This window comes from Schistocerca piceifrons, chromosome 4 (assembly GCF_021461385.2).
Source record: "Schistocerca piceifrons isolate TAMUIC-IGC-003096 chromosome 4, iqSchPice1.1, whole genome shotgun sequence".
Classification (NCBI taxonomy): domain Eukaryota; kingdom Metazoa; phylum Arthropoda; class Insecta; order Orthoptera; family Acrididae; genus Schistocerca; species Schistocerca piceifrons.
In genome coordinates, this window is record NC_060141.1 from 750,907,503 (window position 1) to 750,923,687 (window position 16,185).

Sequence of the window (16,185 nt, forward strand, 5' to 3'; positions counted from 1 at the left end):
CCTGCCGTGTGCCGGCGCTCGGTCTGCAATCACTGACAGTGGCGACACGTGGGTCCGACGTATACTAGCGGACTGCGGCCGATTTAAAGGCTACCACCTAGCAAGTGTGGTGTCTGGCGGTGACACCACACTTTCCATTCTTTAAGAGGTCTGAAATCCTTAGCAACCATGTCAGCAGCATCGCACAGAATTGGATGGCGTGATTTCAGTCTCTTACGATTTAAAAGTGGCAGGTCGCTATGCACAGGTAGGTTAGAAATCCTGGAGATCTTGTGGAATTCTCTCATAATGGCAGTACATCTACGTAGATCGGGAGGCATTATACCGGTTAACAGTGGAAGCGAACAAATTGGAGTAGATCTGACTGTGCCAGATATTATGCGCATTGTCGTATTCAGCGTGGTATCAACAAGCCTTGTATGATGGCTGTTCGTCCAAAGGTGACTCCTGGTTGGTGCTAATTGAGAAACAGTGATTACAGGCAGCCAGACTGTCCATAGGATCTCCTGGCAATGACATATCAACTAAATAGCAGAAACGGTTCTTTCCTGGATATGCAAATATTTTAGTATGTTATTCTAAAAGTAAAACTAGAGAAAAAAGTTCGTATAAATATAGGTCCGCAAATTTTTAGTTACAGAGTTATGGCTAATAAAAGATTTTGCCTGAAATTTAGCAACTTCCCTAAAATGAAGCCATTTCAAAACTTTACGAGGATAAAGTAAAGCACAATTTCCATTTACTTTGTTGTTATTGGTCTGGTGAATCTAATAAAACATGTCCCAGACGAGTATCTGCAGTAGTTTTTCAGAACATCCAGAGAAGCAAAGATTATTATACAAGTAAATTTGTTTACTTTTCATTAACAATGTAGAAACGTTGATGTCATTCTTAGAAACAGTTAGTGAGTTGTTTCAGTCGTTTCCTAACCTTGAAATGAGCTAGTTTTCTGTATTGTTCAGTGAGAGGACATAATAACAACAGAAATGGATTGGTAATTCTACACGTTTGTGGCTACCCAGACCGACCTATTTAACACCAATGGATTTTTGTGTATGTGGATGGATGAAAGACATAGTTTATGAGGACAAAGTCAATACACGTTTGGCGTTACTTGCTCGTATTATGAATGCAATAGCCGAAATTAAGAACAACCCTGTGAAACTTAAACGAGCAACAAAATCTGTTCATGCATGAGCAACTAAATGCATTGAACATTTATTGTGAATGTATTGTGAAATTGTATGTAACTTCCTTAACACTGAGCTTTCCAGTTTAACAGCAATTCATGTGTGCTATGGTATTAATAAAAGCAGATTATCTGAGACTTTTATACACTTTCAGTTAACGTTATTACAATTGTTTCTCCAAAATAAAATTCTCTACAACGTCTGCTGAAAACTTTGTGTCTGTTTGGGCCAAGTAGTCAATGAATTAAAAATTTTACGAAATTACTTATCTGCTTTTCTGGAAAACTACAGCAGTTACACGTCTGGAACATGTTTCATTTATCCAAACATGCGTATACGACGATCATTCTAATCAGAGCCTTAATTATTTATTAGCAGTAATCCACCACCCACTATTCTTTAAACAATGAAACTCCCACGTATAAAACAGCTTCAAAAGTCGATTACTTTACAAATCAGCTAATGTGTTAAATATTTCAATTTTAGCATGTAAATCGCTAATGGTTGAAGATGTAGAACTGCAAATATGTTGGTTTTATTAGTTTTAGATTATTAACCCATAAATGGACCAACAGGAAAATGCTCCTATCAGAGCAAAAAAGGGGCGAATACGCTCCTGTTAAAAGTGAAACTTCCCCTTTGAACATTTCTACATGACTGTGCTTAACCTGACACACAATATTTTGTTAGCGCAACGCAATCTGACTTTCAATAATTCGTACAAAAGAATGGGCCCTGACTAACATTAACCTATACCTTTCACAAATCACTTACCTCACAAAAATCTTCGCTGCTCAAGCTACTGCAATACAGCGAGCGCCACTACTGCCAGCTAAATAAAAGATTCAAACTACTGAAGGCACTAACTACTGATAGGGATAGTTAGCAAATGAAAGATATTAATAGAGAACAAACAATGTATTTACCTTAATATCATCACAAGTCATAATATATATATCAGTTCATGACAAATTACAAATCTCCGCCATCTCTCTCCCCACATCCACCACTGCTGGCGGCTCACCTCCAACTGCGCAACGCTACGCGCTGTTCACATCCAGCTGCCGCTGCCCAACACTACAATGGCAGACAACAATGCAAACTAGCCACAGACTGCACACAGCACAGCCAGTGATTTTCATATTGAGCGCTACGTAACGTTGCCGATAAGAAAACATAAACAGCCTACTTACATAGAGAAAACATAAACAGCCTGAGAAAACATAAACAGCCTACTTACATAGGCTGCTTGCTGGGGGCGGCGGCCGTCCTCTGGCGGTCCTGCCTCTTGGCAAACTACTGATAGGGATAGTTAGCAAATGAAAGATATTAATAGAGACCAAACAATGTATTTACCTTAATATCATCACAAGTCATAATATATATATCAGTTCATGACAAATTACAAATCTCCGCCATCTCTCTCCCCACATCCACCACTGCTGGCGGCTCACCTCCAACTGCGCAACGCTACGCGCTGTTCACATCCAGCTGCCGCTGCCCAACACTACAATGGCAGACAACAATGCAAACTAGCCACAGACTGCACACAGCACAGCCAGTGATTTTCATATTGAGCGCTACGTAACGTTGCCAATAAGAAAACATAAACAGCCTACTTACATAGAGAAAACATAAACAGCCTGAGAAAACATAAACAGCCTACTTACAAAAGAACCTGATTGAAAAGTAGGGTACCAGCTGCCTCATTCTACCTTCCGATGTTTCCCAGTGGTGGTTCAACGTTCCCACAGTACGCCCGATTGTGTTAGATCTACAGCAATCATTCGCAGAAGCTCAGTACAGTCGGAAATAGAATGGACAGTGGTTAGACGACAACACTGCACCAAACCAAAATACTTGAAAGTCACTCTAGACTGTACACTGTCAGTTAGACAGCATTGCAATAATCTAAAAGGAAAAATGTGTGCAATAAACAATATTATACGTAAACTGACTGGTTCAACAACCGCAACCTGCAGTTTTTCGAACATCGGCAATGAGACTCTGCTTTGCAGCCGGAGAATATGTGACTCCAGTATGGGAGGCGTCTAGCCATTCCAAGCAAGTAGGCGTACTTTAAATGAGGCTGTCAGGATTTTCACCGGATACCTGAGGCCTACACCTGTCCACAAAGTTTACCCACTTGCTGCCATGGCACCATCAAATATCAGAGGCAGAGTAGTCAGTCAAAGAGAGAGGAAAAAGCAGCAAATCGACCCACGGCACTTAATGTATAACCAAAAACCGTTACAACTCGTCTTAAGTCAAGGAAGAACTTTATACAATGGACAGTACCGCTAGAAGTCCGACCGCTGATCCGCCGCCTATCTTGATGGTTGCCGGCCGGTGTGGCCGAGCGGTTCTAGGCGCTTCAGCCTGGAACCGCGCGACCTCTACGGTCGCAGGTTCGAATCCTGCCTCGGGCATGGATGTGTGTGATGTCCTTAGGTTAGTTAGGTTTAAGTAGTTATAAGTTCTAGGGGACTGATGACCTCAGATGTTAAGTCTCAAAGTGCTCAGAGCAATTTTAATTTTCTTGATGGTTGGACTCTCTGCGAAATGCGAACCTGCACCCCAAAGAGGAAATCACACAAGGACAGCAAGTACAGGAGCACTGAACAGATTTATAACAGGAGACGCAAAATGCAAAGTAAACATGGTAAAAGGAGGCTACTCTGAAGATGAACAGTGTTAATGTGAAGAAACACAGACGATTGAAAATCTGATCATGTGTCCACGGATGGAATTTGTTTCCACAGCGGAAAATCTACTTTTGCACAGTAACAAGGCCATTAAAGCTACAGAGATTTGGAAGAAGAGAATTTATGTGTCTTGTCCGGACACAGAAAGTAAATTACCTTCCACAGTAATTTAAAAATATTCCCAAAAATATTGGCATGCGAACGTATTCGCTCTCTTTTTAGCATAAAACTCAACTCTCACTCCTTCAAGCTTCTCTAATTGTAACTCGCTCACACCAATTGCCCATTCGCACTCACTCATTCAGCCCAACTTTATGTGTCTCTAACTGACACTGTCTCCTGTCTTACAGTCACTCTCGTTCGTTCTGTTCTGCTGCTGCTGCTACTATTTCGGCTACTACTACTACTACTGACCCCTCTCACAGTCACTGTCTCCCTCTTGTTCTTTCTTACTTCTACTATCTTATCCATTCTTTCCCTCCACTCTGTCTCTTCTCACTGCCACTATCTGTCTCTTCCACGTTGCCATTGTCATAGACTCTCTCTCTCTCTCATTATCACTGGCTCTCACCCACTTCCACTTTATCCTTCTCTTTATTCCTTTCCCGCTGCCACTGTCTCCTTCATTCTTTTCCTGCTCCTGTTCTGTCACTGTCAACTCTGTTCCCCTGCCATTGTGTCCCTCTCTTTCTTTCACTCTGTCAGTTTCTTCCTCGGCCTTTCTGCACCACAACCGCTCTCTATCTTTCCGTATTTATTGCTTTTACGTCTCTTTCCCACTCTACGACTGTATTGTTGTATCTCAGCACAAAATAGCGCGAATACGTACGCATACTAACATTTTTGTGAAAATTTTCAAAAGTGCCGAAGAAGATAGACAAATTCACCACAATTTTCAGTCAGAGTCTCTTAAAACAGTAGCATATTAGTTTTTTTTTCGCGTCAGTAGAAACATTTTTCCGCTGGTTCACTTTTTTCCCTGCTTCAGCAGGGTATGTCAGTCATATGAAAAGAATTTTATGGGTCAGTAAAACTTTGATTGTTTACTTACGTGAAAGTGCAGTATCGCAATACTAATTGTACACCTCAAACCGGATTATATGTACACAAAAATTTTGCGTGTGTTCCTGTACTGGAAAGTGGGTTTGCCAGAACCCTTCTGATGATAACGAAGACACTTTACAGCATATTTCTCTGTGCTACGTCATTTTATGATCTACGTTTTCGTCTCAACACCGGGTTTCACGTGCGTATTTTATCTCGTGGTCGTGCGGTAGCGTTCTCGCTTCCCACGCCCGGGTTCCCGGGTTCGATTCCCGGCGGGGTCAGGGATTTTCTCTGCCTCGTGATGGCTGGGTGTTGTGTGCTGTCCTTAGGTTAGTTAGGTTTAAGTAGTTCTAAGTTCTAGGGGACTTATGACCACAGCAGTTGAGTCCCATAGTGCTCAGAGCCATTTTGAACCACGTGCGTATTTTCCATGAACAACGAGGGTAACCTTGAACCTGTGTACCTCGGAAACGGATGAAGATATCAAGAAATTCGTTCGAGGATGGGATTCTAGGAATATGTTGCAAAAATTACACCCATTTTCTGTGTACAGCCGATTCGGAATCCGCGACTCGTGTTTGTTTCACAAACTGCTTCTTTTTTTGGCTTTTTCTGAGGAACCGACAATTAACTAAACGGTGCCTGCATAAATCACTTAAGACGCACCACAGACCAAATATAATGCATAAAGAACCAACCGATTTGCTCCATTTGCCTAAGCTGCAGGAAGTGTGTAATATTCAAACTTTGACCCTGTACTGACAGGTGGATACAATAACACGATCCTTACCTTGGTATACAAACGGTCCCTGGTCCAGGGGCTACCCAGAACACTTAACCCCACCTTTCTATCACGCGATGTATGAGCCCGGAAGATCTAGTTTCTATGTGCAGCGGCTTGAAACATATTAGGTACCGCATACTGTCGTCCGCAGACCGACGAATAAATCAAAACCAAAACTGCGACTAAATTTAGGAAAGGTTTGAAACAATGTTTAAAGTTTGTCGGAAGCTGTCAAGTGCTCTCATTACCGAACATTGGATGAGTATAGTCTCAATGTTAATGATGTTATGTCTAATGAAGTATGTGCCGTACAATTGTATAATTTTGCAGGAAAAAAAAAATCAAATGTGTGTGAAATCTTACGAGACTTAACTGCTAAGGTCATCAGTCCCTAAGCTTACACACTACTTAACCTAAATTATCCTAAGGACCAACACACACACTCATGCCCGAAGGTGGACTCGAACCTCCGCCATACCAGCCGCACAGTCCATGACTGCAGCGCCACAGACCGCACGGCTAATCCCGCGCGGCTTGCAGGTACATTCAGTACTATGTACGGATTATGTTTGGAAAATCTGTTGCGATTGGAGTTGGTAGTATTAAAGTAATAAAGTAAAACGTTATGTCTGATGACGAAGTTTGACTGCTTGACCGGCGAAATGTAGTAAGCGATAAACTTCCTTTTTTGCTTTACTTCGTGGGGGATTTCAGAGAGTAGAAGTTTCGTAAAGGTTTGAAATTATGTGTAATGTTTATTGTAAGTCTCTAAGTGCCAGTAATCTCAATAACAGGCGTTGATATAAATCAACGAGGACAGCTGAAAATGTGTGTTCCGAGCGGGACTCGAACCCAGGATCTCTTGCTTATATTGCAGACGCTCTATCCATCTTTTTTTTTTTATATATATATAATCTCAATTTGTTCTAGATTGTTCGTTGAATTTGTTTGTGGCGGACGTCCGATGACGCCTGTTCAGGTTGATCGTTGATTCGCTCACTCAGTTTTTTTGTTACAGAGGGTAGCTAAACCCTCTGACCGAAAGTCCATCTGAGCCACCGAGGACACAGAGGAATAATGTGACTGCAGGGACTTTTCTCTGGCACGCCTCCCATGAGACCCACATTCGCAACTTCGGACATGTCCGAAATAAGAGATACCATCTTCATATATATATACAGTTGAAGCTCACCGGCCATTTGACCATCTTCTGTACGGATGCACAAACAGTGCCCGTACTCTTACGGGAATCGTCAGTAAAGCCGTGAGTAATGAGTATGATGGTCAGGGACACTATGAATATAGTGCGGGACAATAAGTTGCGAATGTGGGCCTCACGGGAGGCGTGCCAGAGATAAGTCTCTGCAATCACGCTATTCGTCTGTGGCCTCGGTGGCTCGGATGGATGCCGGCACGGTAGCTCAGCGTGCTCGGTCAGAGAGCCGGTTGGCTTCTGTAATAAAAAACTGAGTGGAAGGATCAACCACAGAACTTGAACAGGATGTCTTGCGACGTCCGCAACGACCAAACACAACGATCAATAACGAATAAAATGAAAAAAAAGATGGATGGAGCGTCTGCCATGTGAGTAAGAGATCCTGGGTTCGAGTCCCGGTCGGGGCACACATTTTCAACTGTCCCCGTTGACTTATATCAACGCCTGTTAGCAGCTATGGGTATTCATTTTATGATAATTTCATTCTAACGAGCTGCATGGTCAACGATGGTATCTGTTCTTACAGACAGGTCCAAAAGAACAGATAGCATCTTTATATATGCACTCGTAATCTCAAATACTGCGTGAATGAAGTCCGGGTATCTACACGGTGCCAGTTACGTGCCTCAAGAAAATATATACTTTCTACTTGTAATACTTGTATCACTGTGTTAAACATTTAACATACGTCTTAATGAGTAGATTATGACAGCATTTCACATTTTTAAAATACGTCAATAATTGTGCGAAATAATGAAAAGCAAATTTTTCCCTCCCTATGCTGTAACTGCTACCAACTTAAGAGATAGCGTTTTAGTAATATAGGTTATGCAAATGAGACAAAACAAACAAAAACACAGATTAAGATTTTTTGTCGTAATCCCTAGCACTCTGCAAGTATTTGGATGCCATGTGGGAGGAATTCTTTTGGTTGTGAATGCAGCCACTCGTGTACTGCAGTTTCCAGCTTTCCGTTGTTTCTGGAATGCTTCACTCCCAGCACTTCTTCGAACAGTTAAAAATATGCAAAGTATATATAAAAAAGTTTAAAAATTCTAGAAAAATCATCATAAAAGTTAAAAAATTGTAAATGGAGAAAAAATATTTTATTTTTATATCATCTCTCTCTTTTGCACTACATGTGAATGTGTGATTGTGTGAGTGCATGTGTAAATAGAATAGTTGTTAAGTTTCACCTACAGCTAATTGTCCAAGTCATACTAGTGAGTTCCTCCCAATTCATTTTAGTGCAGCTGTTTGGGATGGATATTTTAGAGAGACCAAATTCACTGTATTATTAAATTATTTCAGCTGATTGAGATAGGAAATGTTTAGAGCCGTCCAGTTCAACATGTAAATTAAGTCTCCTGTTTGTGTGGAATTTCACTAGTAATACTAACAAGGGAAACTCCCCATCGCACCCCTCTCAGATTTAGTTATAAGTTGGCACAGTGGATAGGCCTTGAAAAACTGAACACAGATCAATCGAGAAAACAGGAAGAAGTTGTGTGGAACTCTGAAAAAAATAATCAAAATATACCAAGTGAGTAGTCCATGTGAAAGATAGGCTACATCAAGGAGACTGTGAGGTTAAGAGCGCCGTGGTCCCGTGGTTAGCGTGAGCAGCTGCGGAACAAGAGGGCCTTGGTTCAAGTCTTCCCTCGCGTGAAAAGTTTATTTTCTTTATTTTCGTAAAGTTATGATCTGTCTGTTCGTTTATTGTCGTCTCTGTTCACTGTAATAAGTTTAGTGCCTGTGTTTTGCGACCACACCGCAAAACAGTGCGATTAGTAGACGAAAGGATGCGCCTCTCCAATGGGAACCGAAAACATTTGATCGCAAGGTCAGAGGTCAACCGATTCCTCCACAGGAAAACACGTCTGATATATTCTATACGACACTGGTGACGGCGTGTGCGTCACATGAGAGTAATATGTTGTCGACCCACCTAACTTGTACACTCGGCGAAGGGGTAAAAAGATTCTTCTACCTTGCCCGATTTAGGTTTTCTTGTGGATGTGATAATCACTCCCAAAAAAGTGATGAAAACATAAGAGTTTGTCACATAAACTGAAAACAAAAAATTAAACTTTTCACTCGAGGGTAGATTTGAACCAAGAATCTCTCGTTCCGCAGCTGCTCACGCTAACCACGGAACCACGCCGCTCCTGAGAAGTAACTGTCCTTGATGTTGCCTATCCTGCACATGAACTACTCAGTTTGTGAATTTTGACTATTTTTTTCATAGTTCCACACAACTTCTTCCTGTTTTCTCGATTGATCTGTGTTCAGTTTTTCAAGGCCTATTCACTGTGCCAACTTATAACTAAATCTGAGGGGGGTGCGATGGGGAGGTTCCCTTGTAAGCATATTCGTGTTCTTCTTACGCTCATTCAGTATCAATGCTTTCCAAGCATCATGCAGGTGGCTATGGGCACAGTCCTCGGGTGCATGATTAAAGCTAACATACCTGTTCAGCTGCTCCGTCTCCAGCACAGACATCTCATCCACTGAATACATAGTACACACTAAACACTTACATCTGTCATCTTGGGAAGTTCGGCGCAGACTGAAGCTCCCTAACGAGTAGTGGAGGGGAGGGGATGTGAGATAGTGGGTGAGGGCTGGTAGTGGGGTTGGGGAGGGCCAGCAGCATCTTCTGGTGGTGATGTTGTACTCCAGACTTCAAGGAGCACACACAATTTTATATTCCTGCCAATGAATTTGAATTTTCCGCCAATTTTTAAATTTCCTGCCACTTATAGGAGTGGGAGTGGAAGGGAGAGGGGTGGGTGGGGTGGTGGGGGAAGGGAGCCACATGCCATCTGAGGAAACCCCATGATGTCATTAAGGGTGGAGGTAACTAATTGATCAATTAATTGATTTGTGTATCAATTTGGTACCAATTTCATACAAAAAGTGCACCAGACATGGCTTTATCCACTGTTGATGTGGAGATAGTGCTGGTCAGGGAAGTTTCTGCATGTCTTGCAGAGCAAGTTGAGTTTCATCGGCAGTGTATGGGTGAGCATTATCCTGTTGGAACAACACATCACTTTCCTGTTACAGGAATGGCAAAAGAATGGGTCTAACAACATTCTATATGTACCTTCCCTTCCGGAAAGACCAAAGGTAAACGAGGGCTGCAGCTTGTCACACAGCAGACCATAAGGTCTGGGGTGAGAACAGTGTGTCTCGAATGGATATACTCTGCGAGGTAGCATCCACACGTTCTATGATGCATGGAACAGCCAAACACCACCCACATGCAGGCAGAATCTGCTTTCATCGCTGACGACCACAACTCGCCATTCCGTCATCTAAGTGACCCAGTTGAGCCGTGCACGTCGATGCTGTGGCGTGACTGGAAGACGGAATAGAGGGGTGTGTGCCCGTAGTCTCACTGCTAGTAACAGTTCACAGCAGTACGTGTTGACACATCTGTGACCACAAAGCCGTAGTTATACGCTCTGCCACAACTATCCTCGAAGGCGTCTGTGCTGCGTAACGTCCAGAATCTCGTCTAGAGGTGTGGGAACGTTCACGTGACCACTGATACCGGCATTGTTGCACAACTGACATAGCACGTCCAGTTTTGTGGTAGTTCTCCGAAAGGAGCATCCCGCCACTCAGAAGACCACAATTCGAACCTTTTAAAATTCGCTCCTTTGGCTCCTGAAAGCACGAGTGCGTCTCTGTGGTATGGTTGCCTGCTGGCTTCTCATATCTGAACCACGCTCACAAGGGGAGGCCGCCAATTGTGAAATTCAGATTCGATTCATACAGCGCATAATAAAAGCTCATGGCCAGAGGTGTAATGTGGCAAAGCACCAAGATGCACTTCTCAGCCGTCGTCGAGAAAATCGACAGTTAAAAGAAACCGTTGTGGTGAAATACTCTCTACGACTAACAGTTATATGCAGCGCCGTGGCACAGCGGTAAGCTCTCGGATTCGTAATCCGAAGGTCGCCGGATCGAATCTGGCGCCATGCAATTTCTTTCATTATTAGTTTTTTGTAATTCAAATATATATATATATATATATATATATATATATATATATATATATATATATATATAACTATTAATGAATTGCTTATGCATGTTGGTGAAGGCGGATCGCTCTCCAATTGTACCGCCTCCATTTTTCCGTTTTTTTAACAGGGTGTACCAAAGCTCTCCCGTCCGCACTGATTTTCGACGATGTTATAAGCTGCGCTAGGGACCGCATCTACCTTCTTTCGAAGTTAGCACGCAACTACGCTGTTATGCGGCGGCTCGTTTCGACCCATTCAACATCTGTCCTTCAAGTGTAACGAGCGAGTAACGGAGTTTATATTTCGTACCTGCCACAGCGAATTTGTGTTCGTGGGGTCTCTATTCTAATTCGAACGTTTGACTTACGCTATACGTATTCATTTCGGAATATCGTTTCTACGTCTTCCGTTAACTATACGTTGTTAACATTATGAAGACAACTAATAACATTTGTGAAATACAACTTTGTTTGCGGAAAACATAATGATGTTCGAAGTCGCCAGTTTTTCCACGACAAACGACTTTCAACAACTTATTATATGCATAATTGTTGCAACTGATTGCCGGGAATTATATATATATATGTGTGTATACACATTTGAATTACAAAAAAAAAAAAAAAAAAAATTGGTTGCATGGTGCGAGATTCGATCCGGCGACCTTCGGATTACAAACCCGAGCGCTTACCGTTGCGCCACGACGCTGTGAAAAATTATTAATCGTAGAGAGTATTTCACCGCAACGGTTTCTTTTAACTGTCGATTTTCTCGACAACGGCTGAGATGTGCATCTTGGTGCTTTGCCACATTACACCTCTGGCCATGAGCTTTTTTTATGCGCAGTATGAATCGAATCTGAATTTCACAATTGGCGGCCTCCCCTTGTCAGCCTTCTGTCTATGAGCGTAAACACAGGTGTCACTCTGCTAGGTACTGTATGCCACTACGCTATCTGCTGGCGGACGACGTTGAAACCTTTATGAGTACATCTACTGTATCCCAGGTGGCTTATGTCGTCATCGGATCAAATTCGACGTAGTATTTACAGGTGCACTGACTTTTTTCCCCTGCAGTGTATACGCGATACGACATGTTGCAATGAAGATCTCGGGACGCGACACTTGTGCCACACTGGTGTTCCCACAGGCGTGATACAACACGCAGTGCGATGAGTAATGCGACTCGGGCACAGGACAAGCGGCAAAACAGCACAAATCACGTTTTTGTTTCAGTTTCAGCTGCAGTCATCAGCTCTCCTGCAGAGGACGTTATTGTAGCTTATTACTCGAAGCTCAAGAAACTGAAAAAGAAAGGAAATAGGTTCTCCTGCGACCACCAGTATAATGCCGTAAATATCAAACAGTGTTGGGCAGTGACTTCTCGTGAGATCTCTCGACACGAAAAATTCCACAAAGTCTAAAGGATGAGTGCAGTCAGTTTCCACTTTTCAGGAGCAACTAGTATCATCTACTCTGACAAACCAGGGCACAAATGCTTTCTATTCCTACTGCTGAGGAGTTGCTCATTACAACACATAAGTTGGTGAAAGTTAGTGAGAGACGTTAAAAATACCAACATGAAAAGCGTTTGCTCGTAAGACCACCTAGTACCGTGCTGTATTCAATGTGGTACAAACATAAATAACGGCAACAAATTAATGTACCTAGGATAGTATTTCTAAAACTGAAACTGAACCCCATCCGGAAAGGCCTCGGGAAGCCCAATGGATCCGACCGACCGCCGTGTCATCCTCAGCCGACAGGCATCACTTGATGCGGATATTGTTTCGTATATGCCACATTACTGCCCACTTTTCTTACATTTTGTTTCTATGTTTTAATGCACAGTACACGAAGATTTTGTTAGGGGAGCCTTTCGAGTAGATAGGATCAGAGGGCAGACTCATAGGACGACGTGCCAGATGGTTACATAGCGTGAGAACGGCCGGGCGGGCAAGAGCTGTTTCACACTGGAATAGAGAGAGATTGTGGAGATTCACCTTCCACGCTGGGCGCCAAGAATCATGTCTTCTATTAATATATTTACTGTTTAAATACTGATGTACAGCTCCAACCGTGGTGATGATGTTTCTTGCACTGGGAATTTCAATATCACTAAATGCATCAGGAAATACCAATTAAAAAATTTAGTTACTGTCAGTACTTATTGATGGAAAGGATGAGTAAATCAGAAGAGTGCCGTGAGAGGACAGGTGCCAAACTGCTAAGACAGCTCACCGCTAGTCTACGGTCGGTTGCTGACGAGATAATACGTGACACCGTGGATGAAATCTGGTCTCATGTAAAGACGAAACAATTTCCAAAAATTGCCACGAATGACGTACTTGTGCAATGCTGCGTTAATTCGATTCAATCTACGATTGGTTTTTGAGGTGACAACATGCGAAATAGTCTGTGAAGTGCAACTCCGCGTAAACACGGAGTTCATTCCAGAATGAGATTTCACTCTGCAGCGGAGTGTGCGCTGATATGAAACTTCCGGGCAGATTAAAACTGTGTGCCCGACCGAGACTCGAACTTGGGACCTTTGCCTTTCGCGGGCAAGTGCTCTACCATCTCAGCTACCGAAGCACGACTCACGCCCCGTACTCACAGCTTTACTTCTGACAGTATCTCGTCTCCTACCTTCCAAACTTTACAGAAGCTCTCCTGCGAACCATGCAGAACTATCACTCCTGAAACAAAGGATATTGCGGAGACATGGCTTAGCCACAGCCTGGGGGATGTTTCCAGAATGAGATTTTCACTCTGCAGCGGAGTGTGCGCTGATATGAAACTTCCTGGCAGATTAAAACTATGTGCCCGACCGAGACTCGAACTTGGGACCTTTGCCTTTCGCGGGCAAGTGCTCTACCATCTCAGCTACCGAAGCACGACTCACGCTCGGTACTCACAGCTTTACTTCTGCCAGTATCTCGTCTCCTACCTTCCAAACTTTACAGAAGCTCTCCTGAGAACCACGCAGAACTAGCACTCCTGAAAGAAAGGATATTGCGGAGACATGGCTTAGCCACAACCTGGGGGATGTTTCCAGAATGAGATTTTCACTCTGCAGCGGAGTGTGCGCTGATATGAAACTTCCTGGCAGATTAAAACTATGTGCCCGACCGAGACTCGAACTTGGGACCTTTGCCTTTCGCGGGCAAGTGCTCTACCATCTGAGCTACCGAAGCACGACTCAGGCCCGGTACTCACAGCTTTACTTCTGCCAGTATCTCGTCTCCTACCTTCCAAACTTTACAGAAGCTCTCCTGCGAACCATGCAGAACTAGCACTCCTGAAAGAAAGGATACTGCGGAGACATGGCTTAGCCACAGCCTGGGGGATGTTTCCAGAATGAGATTTTCACTCTGCAGCGGAGTGTGCGCTGATATGAAACTTCCTTGGGTCCCAAGTTCGAGTCTCGGTCGGGCACACAGTTTTAATCTTCCAGGAAGTTTCACGGAGTTCATTGTTAAATTTGCCTCGGAAAACATATTTGTGCCCTCTCATCTTGAGTCTAACATCGTGTGAAGTATATTATTGTGGCTCTTGCGGTGCTTGGGAGCTAATGATTAATGACCGGGAATCTTGTTATGAATATTAATGATTGAATGGTTCTCCGAACCTTTTCCTTGATTTTTTTTTGGCTTTCATAAATAGAAGTAAAATTCCAGTGCCATCCCAATACTCCGTAAATTCAGTTTTAATAGCATTGAATTCTTTCCCATTTGCCATTTCCTTGTTCACTGCTTACTGCATACACGTTAGAGCTTGCGGCTAATGGAGAAGAAACCAGTTGGAACAACAGCTACATCTTTACAAGCCGAGTGGTAAGAAAGGTGCCTCCAGTTAAGGTATGGATATTGAGTGCAGACGCTACTTATTGAAATCAATTGTGTTTATTAATCGTGGCACATCTTTTGCACGGGAGGTCTTATAGTCATGAACCCACTGTATAGTATCTGAGGGTAACAACTGGAATCTTTTGAGAATTACACGTGACGAACTCTCATGGGTACTTTACAGTATGGAGAAGCATGTGGACAGCACACTGAAGTTTAGCAGCTTCTCTTATTTGCCTCACAATGGCTGAGTGCACCCCGCTTGCCAACAGCTCTCGGCGGACCCGAACTTTCCCCATCCAAGTACTATCCAAGGACGACAGCGCCTAACTTCGCTGATCTCATAGGAATTGGTGTTACCAGTGCAGCAAGACCATTGGCATAGTATTTCTACAACTGTTCAGATTCGCAAAGTAGTACACGATTCAGCTTGAGGACTACTCGGAAGTGTGGGACCCTGCCCACTCGTCACGTACAGGGTGCGTAAAGGATGCTGCGTTCTCGGAATGATATACAACAATTCAAGCAAATCACACTAATAGTTTTTATCACAATGAAGAAGTATGACGATACTTAACTTTGAATTTACAACGGTGTCGCAAGCGATGGGCAACATGCAAACAATCAAAGTCCTTTGCTGTATACGAGGTCCAGGTAAGCAACTGACATGGATCACACGTCGCAGCTCTGCTAGTACTGCGCGAATACTGTCCGGCCGAGGGTGCAGGAGCGGCGCCTATGTTCTCTTCGACTAGAGAGCGCTCCTGCAGTGGTGCGGTCCTTGTCAGGGCTATTAGCTGACGTCGTCTGACCGCCTTCTTTGCTTTTGCGATCTTCGTCTTCTTGCCAGCGCTTGTCGATACACCGGAACAGGAAGAAACCCCACTTTTCAGTTAGTCTTTTAAAACAGGGGCATACTAGCCATTTTTGTTCTCCGATAATATCATTTTCTGCTGGTTCCTATCTTTTCCGAGCTACATTAGGGCACGTCACTCATATGAAAAAGAAAATTATAGGTGACTACAATTTTGATGGTTTACTTATGTGAAACTGAAATAACACAAGACTAATTTTATGCCACGGGCAGGGCTTAACATGTACAAAAATTCTGTACGTGGTTCAGTGCTACAATGTGTGGTTCCCAGAACCCTTCTGATGATAACGGAGACGTTTTACAGCATACTGCTCTCCACTGCGTCACTTTATAAACTACGTTTCCCGCTCACACCGGGTATTAGGAGCGTATTTTTTTATATAGAAATAGGTACACTATTGGCCATTAAAATTGCTACACCACGAAGATGACGTGCTACAGACGCGGAATTTAACCGACAGGAAGAAGATGCTGTGATATGCAAACGA

The 16,185-nt window shown here is 43.2% G+C and overlaps 1 protein-coding gene across 7 annotated transcripts in view; it reads right to left on the bottom strand.

Annotated features, from left to right (window-relative positions):
* The window catches only part of LOC124795084 (adipokinetic hormone/corazonin-related peptide receptor variant I), a 1,108,661-nt gene that overhangs the window by 289,651 nt on the left and 802,825 nt on the right, over nt 1-16,185 (bottom strand). The window lies entirely within an intron of this gene.